A 9,909-nucleotide genomic window follows, 5' to 3' on the forward strand; every position below is an offset into this window, starting at 1 on the left:
ATCTTAACCAAATAAGACCCCAAAACAATCAAGAGAAGAAGCAAGTTCAATTTGACCCAATCCCAATGTCCTACACAAAGTTGCTACCTCGCTTATTCCAAAGTTCATTAGTTGTATCTTGTCCAATGAAACCTGTAGAACTGCCCTATCCAAAAGGGTATGACCCAAATGCTAACTGCGAGTATCATGCTGGTGGCATTAGTCATTCGACAGAGAACTGTAAGGCATTAAAGTTCAAAGTGCAAGACTTAATTAATACCAAATGGCTAAATTTCAAGGAGGATAATTCTAACATTAGGAATAATCCCCTGCCTGGGGCATGGAGAACCATCGGTAAATGCCATCAAGGAAGAGTCTGGCAATGCTTTGAAGAGAAAAGTTAAAGAGGTTATAACTCCTCTAGAGGTTATTTTTGCTTAATTATGGAAGGCTAACTTGATCAAGGGTTTTATACATGAAGAAAGTATGTGTGATTTGCACCCTGATGCAAACCACTCCATTGAAGATTGTCAAGAATTCAAGCATGTTCTACAAACCCTGATGAATAAACATTTGATCCAAATTGGGCATCCTAAAGAGAAAAATGAAGTTTTGACTGTTGATGGGCAATCCTCAGCTTTCCCAAAACCTTTGGTCATTCATTACACTAAATGTGTTAATACCCCAATTACTAATGGACCCAAACCCATCACTATACAAATATCGGCACCATTTCCTTACAAGGACAACAAAGCAGTACCCTAAAAGTACGATACAAGAGTTTATGTTGGCAATCTGAAAGAGAGCCAAACACAAGGTGTTAATTTTGATACTTTTACCATCTCAAATATTGCTGGAATTGGTAGGATGACCCGTAGTGGTTGTATTTATACACCTAAGGAGCTGAGAAAAGAGCGAACAAAAGAGATAGAGGGATCCTCAAAAGGGAAAGCTAAATTAGGCGAGTCTAAAGATGTCGATGAAGAAAAAATGCTGGAAATAAAGAAAGTGGTGTCTTATGAAGAAGCTTATGAGATTTGAAGTTTATTCGTCAAAGTGAGTATCAAGTTATGGAACAGTTAAACAAAACTCCAGCAAGGATATCTCTTTTATCCTTATTACTAAACTCTGAGCCACATAGGAAGACTCTTTTGAAAGTGTTAAAATATCACTGTCAACAAATTTGGAGGCATTTGGAAGCACAATAAAGCACTACATATTTCTGTGAAATGTCGAGATCACATTATTGCTAGAGTGCTTATTGATAATGGGTCTTCTCTGAATGTGATGCAAAAGCAACATTGTCAAATTACCTTGTGATGAGTCGCATATGAAACCCAGTGCCATGATAGTAAGAGCTTTTGATGGAGCAAGGAGAGAGGTCTTTGGAGAAATTGAGATTCCAATTCAAATTGGTCCTTGCACCTTTCAGATTTTGTTTCAAGTAATGGACATCGCACCAGCTTACAGCTGCCTTTTGGGAAGACTTGGATTCATTTAGAAACTAAAATTTATTATTGATAATAAGTTGGTGATTGTCTCTAGTGAAGAAGATGTGTTAGTGAATAAGCCTTCATCCACTCCTTACATTGAAGCTGCTGAAGAAGCTTTAGAGACTTCTTTTCAGGCTTTAGAGATTGCGAATGCTACTTATGTTGGAAAGGGAACTCCAATCGTAAAGCCCCAATTGCCTAATACATCCATAATGATAGCTAAAGTCATACTTGAGGGAGATTGTCAATATGGATTTGGGGCAAGATAAACCATCATGAAAGCAGCAAAATGGTTACAACTCCATGAGAATAAGGATAGGTTTGGGTTGGGATATATACCCACTAAAGCTGATAAGAAAAGAGTCATAGAGGAGAAAAAAAAAAGATTAGCTAGGTTGGAGGGTAGAGAGCCTGAAAGTGAAGGGGTCCCTATTTGTGATCTTCTGAAGAGCTTCTATAGTGTTAGATTTGAGTTTCAAGACTCAATGACTGCTGCTGATGAAGATGTACCTAGAGAAGAGGTTGTGAACCTAGTCTGCACTTGTCCACTGAACACAGAAGTTGACAATTAAGAGATCATCTAATCCTATTTTTTGTCCCAAAGCTTTAGGATATCATTACTTTTTGAAAACACATATATGGTTTCTTTTTGTAATTTGAAATATCAGTTGTTTTGTAAGTTGGGACATATGTTTCCTTTTAAGTATATTTTTAAATGAAATGCAGTTTGAATTCTCAGTAACCTTTTGTGTCTTCTTTCTTTATTATTTGAATCTTGTCATTTATTTTCTTTTTGTTTCAACTCTCGCACAATGCAGATTCAAAAGTGACATGTCTGAAAGTAATAGTGCTAATATCTCATCCATTAATTTTTATTGTCCCATTAATCAAGCGGTCCAAGATGATAATGATGGTGATTTATCGTCAGAATTCCTAAGGTTAATTGATCAAGAAATGAAAGAGATCCAACCTCATGAAGAACCAACTAAAACAATTAATTTGGGGACTGAAGAAGATAAGAAAGAAATCAAAATAGGCACCCTCATGAAAAAAAATGAGCGCGACAAGTTGATTAAACTCTTGCATGATTATAGTGATGTCTTTGCATGGTCTTTTCAAGATATGCTAAGCCTAGATATTGATATAGTCGAGCATAAATTGTCGTTGAAGCCAGAGTGTTTTCCAATTAAGCAAAAATTAAGGAGAATGAGACCTGAGATGTCATTGAAGATTAGGGAGGAGGTCAAGAAGCAATTCGATGCAGGTTTCCTTGCTGGTGCCAAATACCCTCAATGGGTTGCCAACATTGTGCCAGTTCCTAAGAAAGATGGAAAGGTTTGGATGTGTATTGACTATCGAGATTTAAATAGAGCCAGCTCTAAAGACGATTTTCCATTGCCTCACATTGATGTGCTAGTAGATAATACAGCTCAACATTCATTCTTCTTTTTCATTGATGGTTACTCAGGTTATAATCAGATCAAAATAGTTGAAGAGGATATGGAGAAGACTACATTCATTACACCTTAGGGCACCTTTTGCTATAAGGTCATGCCTTTTGGTTTGAAAATTGCTGGGGCAACATATCAAAGGGCGATGGTGACATTATTTAATGATATGATACATAAGAGGTTGAAGTCTATGTGGATGATATGATTGCCAAATCAAGGACTGAAGAAGACCACGTTGTAAATTTACACAAGTTGTTTAAGCGGTTGAAGAAATTCAAGTTGCGATTGAACCCTGCCAAATGTACCTTTGGGGTGAAATCTGGCAAGTTGTTGGGATTTATAGTCAGTCAAAATGGAATAGAGGTTGATCCTGATAAGGCAAAAGCAATCATTGAAATGTCACCACCTCGCACTGAAAAAAAGGTTCGCGAATTTTTTAGGATATTAAATTATATTGCCTGATTCATATGTCAGTTAACTGCCACTTGTGAGCCAATTTTTAAGTTGTTACGAAAAAATCAGTCAATGAAGTGGAATGATGATTGTCAAGAAGCTTTTGAGAAGATAAAATGGTATTTACACAATCCTCTGATACTAGTGCTGTCGGTACCAAGGAGACCGCTCATTATGTATTTGACAGAGTTAGAAGGATCCATGGGATATGTTTTGGGTCAACATGATGAATCAGGTCAGAAAGAGCATGTCATTTATTACTTAAGCAAGAAATTCACTGATTATGAAGCCAAGTACTCATTGTTAGAGCGAACTTGTTATGCCTTGACTTGGGCAGCTCACAGGTTAAGGCAATGTTACATAAAAATCAGAATACAACAATATTCTTTATGTAAAATTACTATTTAACAAGTGTATTAGGTAGTTGTAGCAAGTAATAAAATTTTGGAAATCAATATGAGTCCCAAGTATCATCCACAAGTATCTTATTTTTAATTACCACTTTACAAATTGACAATTAGTTGAATCACACAATTCATTTGGAAGATTTCTAACATGTAAAAAGATGAGAATTAAGAACAATAAAAGGTAATAAAATGCTGTAAAACAAAATACGAATTTTATATTGAAAATGATATGTGAAAATTAGTTAGGAATTAATTTACCAAATTTTCAATCGCAATATAATCATGTTCTGCACTCTTGAGAATTTTAATTGATTGATAATCAATTTCACTTCTTTAACCAAAGGACAATTTTTTACCTCATTGATCCTAATACCTAATTAAACTTCCTTAATTCCTTAGGTGAAATTCAATCAAATACTGCATTAAGTTCTAGAAATTATAGGATTACTAGATTATGATATTTATTCCTAAGATCTCAATAACTTAAGCATATGATTCAGATCTGAGAAATAAACTCAATTTTTATTGATGAAGATTCCTCTAAGTTCAATTGAATGAAGGATTAGTTCACAACTACATTAAAAATAGAATCACATACTCAATTCAATTAAAATCTCAAGATCCAAATCCAAAATTACATCACAATATCAAATATGGATTCATAGATCCCTAACCAAAAAGGTTTAAAACAACATTACAATGAAAGAAGGAGAAGTAAGAGAAGAAGAAGACAAGGAGCAGAAGAACATCTTCTAAGACCCAATCTTCACCTTGATTCCTCTAGCAGTGAAGCTTGAAAGTCACTCTCAATCCCTCTCTCTGACTTCCTTTGGAAGTTAAAACAGTTAAAAAGTGAAAAATAATAAAAATGATTAAAAGTTTTTAAATATAAACTTCTAACTTCTATTTATAATGTTTTTCCCGCCTTTTTCACTTTCACACTTATATCTCTGAAGGATTATATAATGAAAGGTCTTCTAGAAGCTTCTATAATTGAGGTGGGAATTCAAATCATCCAAAGTCAACACTTAGAAGTGTTTTTCAAAATTATGTTATTTTGCGTTGACACTTTAAGTGGTAAGAGTGTCAACGCGTAAGTGTTCTGTATAGAAAAGCCTCACGCGTAGCTACTCTAAGCGCATAGAGTGGACACGCGCATTTTGCATACCTACTCTCAGTGCTTAGAGTGGACATGCACACTATGAGTGAGTGAATTAGTATTGAGTGTAGCTACTCTCAGTGCTTAGAGTGTACACGGGCAAGGTTTTTCAGGATTTCTGCTGCTAGAGTGTTCACTTTCACCACTTAGAGTTGCTACTATCTTGATTTTCATAGATTTTCTTCTTCAAAGTATTAACTCTATATACTCAAAGTGATTACGCCCAGCACTTATCATTTGATTCTTGCTCTTTTAGGCTCAATCTTTTTACTTTTTCCACTTCAATATCAACTTCAAATTCTTAGCTAAAGCTTTTGCAAAAATTAAGTCTTTTTAAGTCAAATTGTTCATAATTGGAATAAAATCTAAAATTCTAAACTATTTACACAATTATGAATATTGATTTCTAGGTTTATTTAGCACTTTACTACTTATTTATTAACAAAAACTATACTAAAAAATGTAGTAAAATGTGGATTTATCAGGCAATACATGTTGAGTCATATGACTTAGTGTAAAAAATGGACCAAATCAAATACATCTTTGAGAAACTAGCCTTTATTGAAAGGAATAGGCATTGGCAGGTCCTCTTGTCAGAATATGATATTGTGTGTTACCTAAAAAGCAATCAGGGCAGCGCTCTCAAGGCTCGGTGGGCAAGGTTTTATTTATTTATTTATTTTTATAAAATATTTGGGTTATAATATTCAAATCTATTCAACGAAAAAATGATTTATCCTGACTTTATTCAAAATTATTTGAAAAAAAATAATATAAAATAAATTTTTTTCTTTTTCTTTTTGATAGTGTTTATTTTATTATCTTTTAACCAATTTTTAGTGAAAATCATGTATTTTTTTAGTTTTTTTAATAATAACAATAATAATTTTTAAATTAATTAAAATATAGTTTTAATTTTCATTTATATAATTATCTGAGTTGTATTTTTATTTGTAAAAGTTATTTTTTTTATCAAGAATAATAAAAGATAAGTAGTGTAAATATTAAAAAAGGTCACATAATAATTTTTATGTCTTTGTTTATATTTAATTTATTTATTTTAAGATTATTTTTTATTATATTATATAATTTTCAATAGTAATATTTATATTCATTTATAAGTAATAATGAGTTATAATTGTTAATGTCTATTTTATCTATGTTTTATGTGATATAAATTTATAATATATTATTTTTAATTAGCTGAATAATTATCTTAATAACTAACTAAGAAGATTTTTTATACTAATTAGTTAATTTAAGTTGAAATTAACTATTAATAATGTGTAGTGACTCTACCTTTATGCGTTATAAATTATTAAAATCTATGTGTACTAACATTATCTAAGGTCTTATGCAATATAATTTTATCAAATGTAATTTTAATAATTTATTATTTTTTTTAATCAACTTAAATATGTTTATTCTTTTTATATTTTAATAAATTAAATAACCAATCATTTCTCTATTTTTATTATTATATAAATTATTGCAACATTAATGTGTGATTTATATTATTTTTGATTGTTCAAAAATTATAAGAAATTAATGTATAGCTTACGCTATCTTAAATTTTCTTTTGATGATAAGTTAAGTATAAATTCAAATACTTCATTTACAAATAAAATATTTTAACGATTTACTTTAAAGATATGGAAGAGCGAGAACTAAACTCGTCAAATTAAAATAATTTTTTTAAGAATGTTTAGGAGTTAAATAAATAAATAAATATATATATATATATATATATATATATATATATATATTACATTATCCAAAAGGGTCAAATATACTTTTTGCCTAAGATCCGTAAAACAATTAGTTGAAGAAGGTGACCAACGGCATTCAACACCAATAAAAACAGAGAAAATTAAAATTAGAAATTAAGTCATAAATAAAGTGATTACAGATGAGCCCTTACAATAATTTATATGTAAGATATGAATTATATTACCAACCAAATATGAGCAACTTGTAGCAAAGATAATAGAAAGCCCTTGCCCAAATACACGAGCTTTATGCTATGTTGCAGGAAATAACATATAATCAGCAGAGAAATAAGATGGAGGGGTCACAACAGCAGCACTCGTCTACAAGGCAACAACAACATAGAGCTGCAAGACTGGAGAAGAGGCATGTATAGATAGGTGTCAATAATACAAATTATTTGAACTAGAAAATGCTTTTGAATCAAATTAATGAAGAAAAACCAACATAGCAAATGCTATTCGCTACTTACCATCCCTGAAGGAAGCCTGAATGTCTTCTGGGCGGTGGAGCACCATACTGTGGTGGTGCCATCACAGGAGGACCTTCATAATACCCTGCTAACCAAATGATATATAAAAGAAAACTATCGAAAAGAGGAAGCATGAAGATTTGAAAAGGAAAATGATATATACCTTGAGGAGGGTAAGGATGTGCATGCTTGGGTTTAGCCATTTAGAAGAAGCTACTACGATTTTGTCACTCCTTAAAGACAGATTTGGTCTCTTAGTATTAGTAAACACCAAAGTATGTGCCACCGAAGGAACATAATGTATGTGATTTTTTCTTCAAATTTCATAACTAGTTACGTATTATCCTTTGACGGTGCGGTTGGATGCTGAATAAGAGAGGCATAAAAAATTAGCCAATGTGTCAACATCTTAAGCTATTTATCATGAGAGGTGGCACGTCTTCGGATGATATGCCATATCCAACCCCGTCTTCGGATTGTATTTTATTTTAGAATTTAAAGAATGAAATTCTACACGAAGGAATTTTATGTAATATAAATTATCAAGTTTTCATAATATTTCTTTTAGTTTATTGAATTGGAATATATTTATTAGAGTTTTATAATTAAGTAATTTAAACATTTTATAAATAATACAATTAATTCATTTTATAAATGTTATATTATTAATGTGATATGTGATGTAATTTATTTTTTTTATTTTTTTTTGCTAATCGCAAAAGTAATAACAAGTGCATCAATATTTTAAAGAATATAACATGTAATTCTCATCAGAATCATGTTCAATTACTGATATTCTTTCTTTGAAAATTTTTAAAGGTTCTATGGGTTGAGCACTACAACGTTAGAAAATAGGCGTCACAATGCTCAATAATTAAATTTGGTCACAATGCCCAGAAATGATTGATTTCATAAAGAGTTTTCATATAAGTGATTAAAGCTCTGTATTAGAGAACTCGATCTTCTTTGCATAAGTAAGAAGTAGATAGAATAATCTTCAGTATAAGAAAGATAAATAGAAGAGCTTTCAATCCTAATCACTTGTGTTAATTGATTTTTTTGTGATAGTTTGTAATGCTTATGTTATCATTCATTCAAACACACAAATAAAAATAGATTACTGCATTTTAGTTCTTAAAATTTATTTGCGTGATTTGAATGAAGGAGGATTGTACCTTGTAAAATTATGTGGATTTTTTAAGTTCTTACCATTGTTATTGAAGTAATTGAAATAACTCCTTGGAAGTTGGTCAATATAGTTCACTTGCCCCTGGCCATTTCCAGCTCTACAAGGTGCTTCACAATCTCCCACTTCATGGTCTTTGCCATAGATATCACATTCTTTTGCTTGAGGTTGCACTACATTAACCTTCATGATTTGCATTTACATTTTCAATCCCTCCAACTATTGAGTCATGAGTTTTGTTTGTGCTATCAATGCATCTTGAGTTTTAAGCTGCATCATTCCTTTCTTGTTCAAATTTCTTTCACTTGTTAGTTGAAATTCACTAGAAGTCATTACCTCAATGAGCTCTTGTGCTTCCTCTGTTGTTTTGGTGTTCAAATATCCTTTAGCTGATACATGCGTTAATAGCCTTGTTGAAGGTTTGATACCAATGCAAAAGAGATGAACTTATTACATGTCTGAAAATCCATTATGTGAACATTTCTTTCACAGTTCTTTGAATCTCTCCCAAGCATCAAACAAGGATTCATCATCCTTTTGATGGAAGCAAGTGTCCTCAACTCTTATCTTGTTGTACTTTAATGGTGGAAAATAATTCTTCAAGAAATATGACGTTAAACCTTCCCAAGTTGTGATACTTCCTCTTGGTTGAGATTGTAACCAATTCTTCACCATTTCCCTTAAAAGAAAAGGAAAAAGTCTCAACCTAATGACATTATAAAAAATACTATTCATTTTTAATGTGTCACAATTTTGCAAAAGAATTGAAATGTGGTAATTAGGATATTCCACATTGTTGTCACTGATTGGTCATTCTATATTAAGTTTAGTAATGTTGACTTAATCTCCAAGTTATTTACTGCAATTAGTGATCTCACAATAGAAGAGGAACATCATTTTGATTTAGAAGTAATGAAAACTCCTACAGTGTATCTTTATGTAGGGATTCTCTCAAGCATCTCAAGGTTTTCTCTCTCGTTTTTTTTTTTTTTTTTTTCCTTTTTTTGCTTTTTCTTGCTATATTTCTAACTGTCCTTTCAATTTCAGAATCAAAATGTACAAAATAACCTCAGACCCTCTGTATACAATAAAAGAATTAAAGAGAAGAGTAGAATCTTCTCCCTAAAATCATTGAACCATTGCAAGTGTCTTTCATTGACATTAAACCTTAGAACAATTGACTTGTTACCCCAACAATTATTCAAGAAATTACCACATGAGATATTTATTGCACCTCACTTGAAAGTGGCAAAGGGATACATTGCTAATTTCTGTGTCTCGCCAAAGGCTTCGAATCAAAAAAACTCATGATTGTAGCTTGAAAAAAAATTGACGGAGCTAAATATGGAAAAAGAAAAAGGGTAAAGATAGAAACTTAGAGGGGTTACAAGAGCCCCACTTTCATAACCACAATGAGAGAGAATTTTTACACTGCCATTAACACTAGAAGAATCATGGCTAAAAAGATCAAGAGATGGGTAATTAAAAGAAGACACAGAGACAAAAAATAGCTAAAACATCTTCTAGAGTTTAATTCATGTG

General features: G+C 31.7%; 1 non-coding gene across 1 annotated transcript; it reads left to right on the forward strand.

Annotated features, from left to right (window-relative positions):
- Positions 1-8,830: 8,830 nt before the first annotated feature.
- Positions 8,831-8,937, forward strand: LOC113860331. Its single transcript, XR_003503784.1, has one exon. It is a non-coding gene; the product is annotated as a small nucleolar RNA R71 (small nucleolar RNA).
- The last annotated feature ends 972 nt before the right edge of the window (positions 8,938-9,909 follow it).

This window comes from Abrus precatorius, unplaced genomic scaffold (genome assembly GCF_003935025.1).
Source record: "Abrus precatorius isolate BTA unplaced genomic scaffold, Abrus_2018 Scaffold2, whole genome shotgun sequence".
Lineage (NCBI taxonomy): Eukaryota > Viridiplantae > Streptophyta > Magnoliopsida > Fabales > Fabaceae > Abrus > Abrus precatorius.